Raw genomic sequence first — 13675 nt, 5'->3', positions numbered from 1 at the left:
CAATTAAAGATCAGAGTACAATTTTCTTTAGACACATTGGCTTAAAAATTAACCGGAGGCTTGATAACAGTCTCCCCACTTATCATTGCATGTTGTAAAAATACTCCCAATGTTGATCTGATTTTTGTATTCACCAACACTTTAACCATGCACTCTGCTTTGCTATGTGTCTAATAATCTATTCTATGGAGTTGTAAAGTCAGATATCAGTAAAACAACTCAAATGACCAGCTATGTCGATGACATGAAGTTACTATGTCCCAATGTACAATTAACACAGAAAATGGTGCGATTCTGCAGTACAAGATATACATCTCATAAGAAGAGTTCAGTCCAGCATGAGACTGCTGGCAAACCTGTGAAGTCAATTTAAAACTGCAATACACCGTTAAGGCTAATAATTCCTGGAATCCTATATGTATGAATATGTACATATATAAACAAATGATGCATATCTATTTTATATAAAGAAGCACACAGGTATTACTCACTGGAACGCTGTGTCTGATCCACTGAAACAGATGGTTGGTGTTGAGCCAGACCCCCTCCCCACTAATATATACTCCATAAATTTGCTTGCACTAAACTTTCTTTTTTAAGCTTTTTTTTTGTTGTTTTTTTTTTTTAGGAGTGGTCTAACTTGAATAGAGGATACACAGAGTATCAGCCCAGAGCCCATATCCCGCACAATAGAAAATTAGAATTTATGTAGAAATCCGGGAGCAGAAAGGGGCTTATGAGCTGACGCTGCTTATTGTTTTGTTTGAACACAAGAGCTCAGCAAAAAACAAAGGTCTCAATGAACGACACATTTTTTGCCTTAGAGTCAATGGAACAAAATTGCTGATCCTATCGACTGTGGTGTCTGCAGCTTCATTACCTCACTTGTCCAAGAGATTTAGGGGCTAAGTAAACTAACAGTCATGTGACACCGCCACACTGATGTCTGTTCTTTCCATAGAGAGCGGGCGCCAGCTCCTAGGTCTGTACCTGGGTCACATTCCCACAGGCACAGTTACCAATAATATTCCTGCACAGGTCTTTAAGTCTTCCATTTGGAGGTAATAATTGGTATAAGCTAAGGATATCAATGGGAGCTTGAGTGCATAACCTCCAGGAATCATACCAGTCTAGGACCTCCAAGGTGATATTCTCTGAAATATTACCTGTACCACGAGCCACAACTGAGAGACAGTGGGAGATAAGGGAGGTAAATAAGTGGCTCAAGAGCTGGTGTAGGGTAGAGGGGTTTGGGTTCATGGAAAACTAGGCCGACTTCTTGGTCGGTTAAAGGCTCTACAGTAGGGACAGGCTGTATCTTAATGGGGAGGGTGTTCGGGGAGAAGATGGCCAAGAGGTTGGAGGAGTGTTTAAACTAGGGACTGGGGGGAAGGGCAACTACAATACAGCAAGTGAAGACAGAGTAGATGGAGAGCTGGGCCTAGATTATGGAACTGGGGGTGGAGCGGCGGGAGGGGATAGAACAGTCACTAGTGACAAGAGGAAAGGGAATATGGACAAACATTAAATGTATGTATACAAATGCCTGAAGCCTCACTAATAAAGGAATAAGAACTCATAATGGTGGAAGAGAAATATGCTATAGTGGGGATGACATGGCTGGATGAGAGCTATGACTGGGCCGTTAATATCCAGGGTTATAGTCTATTCAGATATGACCGTAAAAATAAGAAAGGGGGAGGGGTCTGTCTATATGTTAAATCCTGCCTTAAGCCCATTCTGCGGGAGGATATAAGTGATGATAATGTGGAGTCTCTTTGGGTAGAAATAAGGGGAGGGACGAGGAATAATACAATTCTTATAGGAGTGAGTTATAAATCTCCAAGTATAGTGGAAGAATCCGAATATCTTCTTATGAGACAAATATGACAGTTGAGGAAGGCTTGACGCCAAAACGTCCTGTTTTTTTACCGCTGAAAAAATCTGATGAATTTTCTAAAATAAAGATTTATGGAAGCATGAAAATGGTGAGTGCCGAGATTTGAACTTTCATGATGACATAGGAATTTTTTCCTACTACGAGCACCACCCTTGACACAGACGTGCCGCCCAAAAAAGAATTTCTTGGACTTATGAGACAAATAGACATGGCAGCCAAGCAGGGTAAAGTCATTATTATGGAGATCTTTAACTATCCAAATATAAACTGGGAAGCAGAAACCTGCAGCTCCAGGAAGGGAAGCGGATTTTTGGAAATAGTAATTACCTTTTCCAACTTGTACAGGAACCAACAAGAGGGGGGGCACTCCTGGACCTAATCTTAACCAATAGGCCAGAGAGAATATCAAAAATAGAGGTGGGGGGTCACCTAGGTAATAGTGACCATAACATAGTAAGTTTTCAATTATCCTTCAATAAAATGATTAGTAGAGGGGCAACAAAAACATTACATTTCGGGAAGGCTAATTTCCAAAAACTAAGAGAGGACCTTGGGAACATAGACTGGGACAATGCCTTTAGAAATAAAAGTACACAAGAGAAATGGGACATATTTAGGGGCATCCTGGGTAAATCGTGTGAACGACACATACCATATGGGAATAAAAGTAGTAGAAATAAGAGAAATCCAATGTGGTTAACTTCAGCTGTAAGGGGTGCAATAAATGATAAGAAACAAGCATTCAGACTACTAAAACAAGAAGGTAGTGGGGAAGCATTGAGAAACTATAGACATAAGAATAGAATGTGTAAAAAACAAATAAAAGAAGCAAAAATTGCAATAGAAAGAAGGATTGCCACAGAAAGTAAAACGAATCCCAAAATGTTCCTCACCTATGTAAATAACAAACTACCTAAAATGTTGGTCCCCTCAAAAATAATCTGGGTGTAATGGTGGAGGGGGAAGAGGAAAAGGCCAATCTACTAAATACATTCTTCTCTACTGTATTCACAGAGGAGAATCCCATAACAGAGGACATGACTAGGGATAATGTAAATCCTCCCATAAATCTCACCTGCCTAACACAACAAGAAGTGGGGAGACGCCTTAAAAACATTAAAATATATAACTCACCGGGCCCAGAAGGTATTCATCCTAGAGTTTTGCAAGAATTGAGTACTGTGTTAGACAGACCCTTATTCCTAATATTTAAAGATTCTATTACGACAGGGATTGTTCCACAGGACTGGCGCATAGCTAGTGGCATAGCATGTGGTACCAATATTCAAGAAGGGGTCAAAGACTGATTCTGGAAATTATAGGCCCGTAAGTCTAACATCTATAGTAGGTAAAGTATTTGAGGGGTTTGTAAGAGATGCTATACTGGAGTATCTTAATAAAAATAATCTTATGACGCAGCACCAGCATGGATTTATGAGGGATCGACCCTGCCAGGCTAATCTGATCGGCTTCTATGAAGAGGTAAGTTATAGACTGGACCTGGGGGAGGCTGTGGATGTTGTGTATCTGGACTTTTCAAAGGCATTTGATACTGTGCCGCATAAAAGGTTGGTCTACAAAATGAGGTTGCTAAGACTCGGGGAAAACGTATGCAAATGGGAAAGTAACTGGTTGTGTGACAGAAAACAGAGGGTGGTCATTGATGGAACATATTCAGATTGGGTATTAGTTACTAGTGGGGTACCACAGGGGTCAGTGTTGGGTCCACTTCTTTTTAATATTTTTATTAATGATCTTGTAGAGGGGCTACAGAGTAGAATCTCCAATTTTAAAGATGATACTAAACTGGGTAAAGTAATCAGTACAGAGGAGGATAATATCATATTACAGAGGGATTTGGAGAAGCTAGAGGCTTGGGCGGTGAAATGGCAAGTGAAGTTTAATGTGGATAAATGTAAGGTTATGCATTTGGGCCGTAGAAATAATAAGTACAGTTATGTGCTAAATAATGAAACACTGGGTAAAACTACTTCCCAAAAGGACCTGGGGGTATTGGTAGACAGTAAACTCAACTTTAGTGATCAGTGCCAGGCAGCAGCTGCCAAGGCTAATAAAATAATGGGATGCATCAAAAGAGGCCGAGATGCTAAAGATGAGAACATAGTTTTGCCTCTTTATAAATCACTGGTCAGACCAGATATGGAATACTGTGTACAGTTTTGGCCACCAGTATATAAGAAGGACACAGCTGAACTGGAGCGGGTGCAGAGGAGGGCAACAAAGGTCATTAAGGGAATGGGTGGGTTACAGTACCAGGACAGGTTATTTAAGCTAGAAAAAAGACGTCTTAGGGGCGATCTGATCACAATGTACAAACATATGAATGGACGGTACAGAGATCTTTATAGTGGTCTTTTTACTCCTAGGTCTGTAACCATGACAAGGGGGCATCCTCTACATCTAGAGGAAAAAAGATTTCACCATCAGCATCGACGCGGGTTCTTTACTGTATGAGCGGTAATACTGTGGAACTCTTTGCCACATGATGTTGTCATGGCCAATTCATTAAATAAGTTCAAGGGAGGCATGGATTTTCTTGAAAAATATATTACAAGTTATGGGCATTAGATTTCCGTTGATACGTTGATCTAGGGATTGTTCTGGTCGCCATTGGAGTCGGGGGGGGGGGGGAGTTTTCTCCCTGTGGTGGGGTGGTTGTCATCTGCCTCATGGTGGGTTTTGCCTTCCCCTGGATCAACACAGTAGGGTTTCCCTAGGTTGAACCTGACTTCTTTCAACCTTATTTACTATGTTACTATGTATATACAACGTATACAGTAATTGTTGACACTGAAGTAAAGGTAATATCTGTAGGTTATACGTTTAACAGGCTTTAAAGCGAATGTACCGTCAGCGCGGGCACAGGTATGTTGGTGGTGTGGTCCTTTTTTTGAACCACCATTCTGTTCCCGCACATGGTGCTGGTCTATTGCCAAGTACCAACCCAGCACAGAGCACTGGGGGCAGGCCCGCCAGCCTCCAGTGTGACAAAACACCCTCAGTTCTGTGATTCTAAAGTAGCTGCGTCACAGAGAGGAGAGATCATCATACTGGAGGCCGGAGGGTCTGCCCCCAGTGGTCTGTGCTGGGCCAATACTTGGGAATAGACCGGCACCATGCACAGAAACCAAGCTGCGGTTCAAAAATGGAATACACCACCGGCATACCTGTCCCGATGCTAATCCATTAAGGTAAAAAAAATGAAACAATGTACCTGATGGTACATTTGCTTTAAGACTTTTAATACCCAATAAAACTCACCAACAAACAAAAGGTTAGGGTACTTCGGATGTATGGATGTATAACATCTGTTGATGTTAGAGGTCAACTACAAGAAAAATATATGGACCCTTTTAACAATAGGGGTAAGGGGTACACCGGGCATTCAAATTTTCATATATTGCTATGGTTACATAGAAAATAATAAACAGGCTATTCTCATCTACCACGCTGGCCGGGGCCCTCCTCTCATGTCCCCAGGTGACTAGTTGCCGACCCTCTCCCGGCCTCACGTGCCAGAATAAAACTACTTTTTCTCTGATGAGAGAGAGGGTCATACCTACCTAAAAACATGACCTGGGGAGCCCAGTAATGTATCTCTCTGCCTGTCAATCATCCCCATAGAGCATGCTGACAGACAGAGAGCAGTGACTAGTCACGGGTGGCTCTCCACCCAGATAACTAGTTGCCACCCTTCCCCCAGCCTCATGAACAAGAATAAAACTTGATACTCTTGCAGACGCAGCTGGTATGCTGCTGGAGCTGCACAGTAGATCTATACTGTACAGCTGGGGACCATATCAGCACAATCGTCCCTTTAAAAAGAACACAATGCATGATGGTTGTATAAACATGACTAAGGTCACCATGAGCAGTCAAAACACATTGGTTTTATATCTTGTAATTGTGTAGTACTTTCATTTATTTTAATTTAGAGAAGCAATAAAGCGTTTTATACCACACATGGGACACAATGCTAAAATCACACATGGCAGCTTTTGTGCCAAAACCAGAAGAGGATCCAACAGGAAAGAGAAGTACAAGTCCTCCCTTTACTTTTTCCTTCCCATTTGAATCCACGTCTGGTTTTACCACAAAAACTGCAGTGGCAATTCCCCCCCCCCCCCCCCCCCAAAAAAAAGCAATATGTGAAACCAGCCTAACTAATGAATTGCAGTATATTTCATCCTGTAATCGTGTTGCAGTGGGTGGGTGGGGACTCCTGTATCTGTCTACATGCTGCAGTTTCTATTGACTGTCAAATGGCATCATATTGCTTCATGCTCACTGACCCAGCATTTTATATACGTTTCAGATGTCAGGACAGGGTTAAACAGACTATATATATATATATATATATATATATATATATATATATATATAACATAAATGCTTGACTTTTTTTTTTTTTAATATTAACATTCACAACAGGCAAAGACATAAACCCTACTCCTGGTATTTGGTTGTTCTGGTGGAATAAAACCTGCAAGAATAAAATGAACTGTACAATGATAATAATAACAATCCACTCTAGAATAGATAATATTTAGACCAAACACTGTTCTTATGTCAAAATGACCTTTACAGCTATCTGCTGAGGCTGTATGATCTGGAAGGAAACTAAAAAGTGCAAATATTCTGGAACCTTAGTGATATGATGAGAAATGTATTTGCTTCTTTGAGGAAAAAGGTTTTCCATTATAACATTAAGGTTAACTGCGCCTTGGGCCAGACTGGGACTAAATAGCAGCCTGCTTGCAATTTGTCACTTTGTCGACCTGTTCATGTTGAGAGGTTTTTCCTATAGAAATGGGGGGGGGGACTAGAAGAATGTATACAATTTTTGGTGACATACAGTTGCACAACCAGCAAGTTCAGCACATCAGAGACACTGAGGCTGTATTCACACAGTGCATTTTTCCACTGTCTTTGCTGCAATTTTTGCCTTTGTCTTTGCCTTGTATTGAGGTTGGTACATAAGAGATCATTAATGACCCTGATTGGCAATTAGGACCTTTGTCATAATCAACTCCAGCTTCAGCAGGTGTGGATTATAATATGGGCGTTTCGAGTGGTAAGGGAAGCCATGGTCCCAAATCCCCAAATTCACAGTGACCCCCTGCTCTGGTTGTCCAGTGTCCCCTCCACTTCTCCGGGCCACTATTCAGTGAGCAATGAGCGCTCACAGTTTAAAATGGTGCTGTGATTGACACAGTGAGGAGCTTTTGGCTCTCTGCCAAGTCAACCACTCTTGTGGCCGCAGGCAGCATTCGACTTGCAGCCACAAGAAGTTGCCCCTTCCCCCAAACTAGGTGAGCATCTGTTTTTTTTTGCACGGGGGGCAGGGTGAAGTGGTTGCTAACAATAGGAATGCTATCTACTTGGGGGGGGGGGGGGGGTAGCAGAGGGATTACCTACCAGGGAATGAATATTCCGCCTCAGGCGGCAGATTCTGCGGCCCTGCAGGGGGCGGCAGACAGCAGCCGCTCACCTGTCCTGCGGCAGCCGTCCGGTCCCGCCACCAACGCTCACCGCTGTCCCCCGCCGAGCTCCCGCGCTGTCAAGTCAGCAGCTTTCATGGTCCTCCAGCAAGTTGTAAATGCCCGGGGTCAGCGGGGGCCGCGAAGAGCTGGGACAACGGTTATCGTTGGTGGCGTGATGGTGGCGATAACAGCCGCTGACTTGCGGCGCAGGAGCACGGCAGGGGACAGCAGTGAGCGTTGGTGACAGGAGTGCTGCAGCAGGACAGGTGAGCGGATGCACGGCTGGAGCGCGCGCGGGGGGGGGGGGGGTGTTTGTATAGGGGGTGCCGGGTACGCGTTTCGGTCCGGGGGGGGGGCAGTGCTAGTGAGGGGGCGGCCGCCTGCGGTTTGCCTCAGGCGGCGGAGACCCCGGAATCGGCCCTGTTACCTACAGTGGGGTCCTCCCTTGTTTCCCTAAAAATAAGACATCCTCTAAAAATAAGACATAGTGCAGAATTTACAGGATAGCTTAAAATAAGGCATCTTTAAAAGGTAAGACCCCTGCCGCCACCATGCCGCTAAGGGGAGGAGGGCTGGTAGGGGGGAGGTGGTTGGTTTTGTCTGGTTATGCTGGTTTTTGATGACAACTACTATATAGTATATAATAAATGTTCTCATCTCTTGTGTTGATTCTTCTTCATGGAAAAATAAGACATCCCCTGAAAATAAGATATAGCATCTTTGGGAGCAAAAATTGATATAAGACACTGTATTATTTTCGGGGGAAACACAGTACTACATTGAGGATACCACATACTGGGGTGGGGGGGGGGTTATCTGCTGGGGGAATGCTTACTTACACAGAGGGGAGCATACTGTATCTGCTATATGAGGGCACAGATGGTGGCCTTTCTACTATGTGAGGGCATAGAGGGGCTTGGTACTATTTGAGGGCCCAAACTGGGTCTAAATACTACATAGCAGCACAAAGCAGTGTGGAGCAATACAGATGAGGACTTTGTATAGAGGCGAGGATGGTGCTAGAGCAAAGATCCTAAAATGAGTTGTGACCAGAAGAAGTCATCATGATGATTTAGGCCAAATGAGGAAGATGATAAAAAAGAAGACTCTGATAAGAGAAAATGACGCATTTGAGTCACTGGATGTTCTGTAACTGTGCTGTAAACATTATATGCTCACTGTATTGAGGTAAAAGTGTTCTGCATATAGTGTTTTGTATACAGTATGATGGTATTAGTCATTAGGTGGTGGTAATAAATGGTATTATTTGTCACCTGTGTTGCGTTATTATTGGTAATATTGTCCATGGCATAATAGGTTTTATTTAGTAAGAACGTAATGGTAACATGTAGTTATTATGTGGTGGTAATGGTGTGTGGTATCATTTGGCCTTCGTATAGATTTAAGGGGACATTTATTAAGTCCGGCGTTTTTTACGCCGGACTTATAAATGTCCCTGCATCTCCGGCGCTACGGAGATTTATGTAGAGGCGGAATGCCTCTACATAAATCCCGTGCGCGTCGGTGCACACAGCCAAAAACCTACGCCACCTGAAAGGTGGAGTAGGTTTTCGGCGTATCTTTGAGTAGAAAAAATGATAAATCGTGCGACTCTGAGTCCGCGCCCCCCATTCTGCCCCGCCCCCCCCCCCCCCCCGGCGTACTCGGCGTGAAGTGCCGAAATGCGAATATTTTATTCACAAATCGGCCATTTACGAATAAGATCATTCGCATATTGGCACTTTACGACGAAAATCATCAGTAAGCCGAATGATGCATGTCCCCCATGGTGTCAGAGTACTGGATATGGTCAGCGTGATGGTACAATGTATGGGATAATACTTCTTCCTTGTATTTGGTAACAGATGTGGATTACGATGACAACAAAATCAGGGGTCTGGTTATGTATAAGATGTTTCTTTGCAACCATGCAAAAGTGCAACATTTGGGCAGCAATGCCATTCTCAAAATGGCACTCATGCTGAACTATTGCACCTTTGAGGGCAACATGATGGTACCATGACCAAATCAATGTAACATCGAGCTGTTAGTGTACCTGAAATGAAAAATAAAGGGTTCCTTATGTTGTTCCTTAGTTAAGGCCTCTATATGACATTGCCCATATGGTCTCCAGACCAATCTCTGCTTTATCTGTGACAAAGGTGTGACTTTTTAAAAAAGATGATAGACCTCCATTCCAGCCTCCTTTTATCTGCACCATGATAACAATTGAGAGTTGTGGCATGAAGACAAAGGAACTGTAGCTGGATGTCTGGATCATAGCCCAATGCTGTGACAGTGCCTTCTGATTGTTTGGGTAGACACTGTTTGTCGCTCTTAGTACAGAATCAACCACGATGTTCCATTATTCTAATCTGATGTTCCATCCATACAGAGGTTTGCATCTTGCTGTCATTCCAAATCATTGTTGGTCTCGTAACCATTGGGACACTCAATGTTGAACAATGCTGACAGCTCAGCCTATGTGGCTATCTACCTGCTGGAGTCAGTTTGCAACAAGTCAGGCTACCTAGTTAATCAATGAACAGGAGACATTGAACAATCACACTCTACTGACTTCATTTGATTTCTGAGGTTTTGTTTGGCTAAGGAAAATTTGATTTCGATATGGCTTTTAGACCATTGAATCTCATCCCATGTGTCCAAGATTGGAGCTAGGTTCTTGAAAATGTCATCATTCCCAGATCTAAGCAATACCTGTTACTTTCTCAAATTGCTTAACCTTACTGCTTGTCCTATTTGAGTCAGTATTGTGGTCCTCATATTGCAACCAAAACCAGTAATGGATTGAAAACACAGAAAGGCTCTGCACACACAATGTTAAAATTGAGTGGATGGCCGCCATTTAACGGCAAATATTCGCTGTTATTTAAAAACAACGGCCATTGTATTAAAATAATGGCAGTTCTTTACTAAGACAGGAGGAGATAGTAAAAGGGGAAAATAATTTTTTTTTTAAATATAATATTTTTTTTTCACTAAGAGGTGCTCCTTAGCAGGTGTAGACTTCTGCCATGATTTACGCCTCCTTCCCACCTTGCAGCGGTACCCCTAGCCCTCCCACCAGGCGAGTGGGGGATACAGCAGGCGTTCGCAGGGAGAAGGAGCGAATCAATGCCTTCTCCCTGGCATACACCCCAGCAGCAGCCTTCATAAATGTCCCTCACAGTATATATATTTCAAAAGAAGCCGTTTTCAAGCTGTTTTCATTGCTTGAAAATGGCTTGCATCATTGCATCGCGCGAGCAGAAACAGTGCTGTATCCACCTCCACATGGGATAATAAATCACCGAATTTAAACTTCTACGTTTTGTGAGTGCTACGGCTTCTTTTGAAGTATATATATATTATAGCCTCTAGGCAACTAGCTGTCAACTAAAGGAAGGAGATGAGGGCCAGAATGCTAAAGTAATACTAAAGTAAGCGATATTTGTAATGCAAATGGAGAGAGAAAGAAAGCAGAACACCTACAGTAAGGGTCCTATTACACGGAGCGATTTTTAACGATTAACGACTAACGATAAACAATCGCAAACGAGATTGTTTGTCGTTAACCTGAAATCGTTCACCATATTACACAGAACGATAATCGTTAGATGCGATAATTATTGCGATCGTTAATTCCTTCTGATCTCAGGAAAACAATGGGCAATGTGCTATTACACTGAACGATTAGTGAAAAAATGCGGAACTTGAGTGAACAAACGTGTAATTACAGCGAACGACTAAAGATAACTTTTGGTTCAGACCTAAATCAACGGTCAACGACATACGAGTGATTTTTCAATCGTTGCCTGCAATTACACAGAACGATTATCGTTTAAATTCTAACAATATAACGATTTTTCACATGATAATCGTCCAGTGTGATAGGGCCCAAAGGATGGACCCTGGTCAAGTTGCTAATAAACTGACTGTGATGAACCCTCCAAGCATTACAAAGTTGCTACAAAGTAGCAGATTACAGCCTGCCAGGGACATGTTTACATGAGCCGCCTTGGAAGGGAGGGGGAGGAGGGGGTTCAGAGCAGAGACAGAAGAGTTTAGACACAGATTTTTGTGATTTCAGCAGAAAGCAGCAGGATCAAAGCTGGGGGAAGGAGACTGAATAGATCATAACAAGTATGAAATGAATTGTTAGTCTCACCATGGGCAGCAACATATGAAAAGTTATGTTTAAGTGGAATACCCCTTTAAACAACTATATCTTCCGGTGAGAATTAAGTCCTTAGAGGGGTACTCTAGAGAAAATTGTCCAATGGTTCCAGGAAATGATATATATTTGTAAATATATTTTTAATAGTTGGAAGTCTGTGCGCAAAGTGGCTCAGGCTGTATTAATTGCAGAAAATTGGGAGAAGAACGAGAATAAAGAAAAGGGATTACAATATATTTCTTTTTCAAGCACTATAATAGCTGGCCGGATTCAAAGGCTGTTTTGGCCTTCTGGATGGAGCAGGTTTTTTGTTTGTTTTTTCATTCATGCCTTATTAGAGCCTTGTTTTTTGTCCCACTATTGGAGTTGAACAAATTATCTACCACATTTATTAATATTGATTATCACCTCTGTTACTAAATCTGCACTGCTGTCTACGGTTGCCCACATTCTGCTGACAGAATCGCAGTCATACACATTACTCATGGCATTGTAATTTTTTTCTATGACATATATTTGACCTAAGGGCACAAGCCAGCAAAACAGACCATTCAGGAAAAGGTGGGAGCGTCTAACCGTGCGCTGGCCGAGAGGTCACAGCACTGAGGTCATTCCTCGTGTTAACAAAACAAAAAAAAGCTGCCATTTCATGGTTTTAGTGGTGAGGCCTCTATCTCTATGCTCTTTATTTGTTGCACTTTCTTGCTGCTGTGACCTCCCACATTCTGACCATATATTGTCTATTCTCTTTATGACTCAGTAGTTCAGAACAATTCAACTTCAACATCGGCTCCTTTTTATGTCAGGTCACTAAACACCTTTAGGAAAAGATTAACAATATCTACCATGGTTCTCTTGCAGGCAGCCTTGTGTATTTGCTTTATTTCTCCTAAAATATAAGAGTTGAAGCAGCTAAAGTCTAATGAGTTCAAAGTTGTACCCAAAGGACCACACAAATATGTATAAACCGAGATATTTTGTTAGGAGGTAAAAGTAATCAGTTAACCAAAAGAGACAAATGACAAAATAATATCCCACCCAACAATAACAGGATTACAAAGAAAGAAAAAAGCATTCCAAGGATATAAATATATAATGGTTTTATTTAACAAAGATCAATAATTTAAAAACAAAAAGGACAATACACCAAATGTATACAAAGAATATATAATGACTGGTGCCCTCAACAGAGTACAGAAAACGGGACCCACGTGGTAACAAACTACTATGTGACAATGAATTACATATAATACAAAGAGGATTGCAGTGGGTAACACTATCTGACAATGATTATGCCAAAATTCAATGCCCAACATACATATTAAGGTCTATTGTGTGAATAAAGGAGCCATCCACCAGTAGCATAGCCACCATGGAGGCAGACCATGCTACTGCAATGGGGCCCATGCGGCAAGGAGGCCCACCTGTGGTCTGCCTGGATGGTAGCTACGGCTCACAGAACCCACATCTGCCACCACTGAAAGGGCTCCCGGCCCTGCCAGTCTCTCTTGTGGCCGTAGGCAGCATTGCACCTCTCCACACAAGAGGGTCCCCCATACACACACAGACAGGACCGACACAGTCCTTCAGCATTTGTTCTTCCAGCTCCCTGGCACAACAGTGACGTCACTCGTGCGTCAGAGATCTGGGAGAGCAGACCGCTGTCAGGTGAGTCAGCTGTGCCGAGTCGGGTGAGTATGTGCATTGGGGGGTGGGAATCTTGCATACAGGATTCACAATGGCCATTGTTATTTTGTGTGTGAACATAGCCTAAAAGACTATTTTCACTGCCTTGTTAACTTAAAAACAAATAAACATAAACTTTAAAATAATATTTACTTATAAAACACTAACATATTGCGCAGCACTCAATAATAGCTGTTAGTCTTTAGCACGTTGCACTATACAGGGTGCTTGTACAGACAAAATTAAACACAGTAGTAAACTAACCGACAATTCAGTAAAGCAGAATGAGGACGCTGCTGTGAGAGAAACAAAGTAAAAGGGTTGGTTATTTAAAATGTTTCCATATTTTATTGACATAAAAAAAATAATAAAAAGGGAGGGAAGAGGTAAATGGAGAGAGGATGAATG

General features: G+C 42.3%; 1 protein-coding gene across 1 annotated transcript in view; it reads left to right on the top strand.

Annotated features, from left to right (window-relative positions):
- Positions 1–13675, top strand: part of CRYBA1 (crystallin beta A1) — a 57443-nt gene that overhangs the window by 32373 nt on the left and 11395 nt on the right. The window lies entirely within an intron of this gene.

The sequence above is a fragment of the Dendropsophus ebraccatus genome, chromosome 11 (genome assembly GCF_027789765.1).
Source record: "Dendropsophus ebraccatus isolate aDenEbr1 chromosome 11, aDenEbr1.pat, whole genome shotgun sequence".
Classification (NCBI taxonomy): Eukaryota; Metazoa; Chordata; class Amphibia; order Anura; family Hylidae; genus Dendropsophus; species Dendropsophus ebraccatus.
This window is presented reverse-complemented; position numbering and strand designations above follow the sequence as displayed.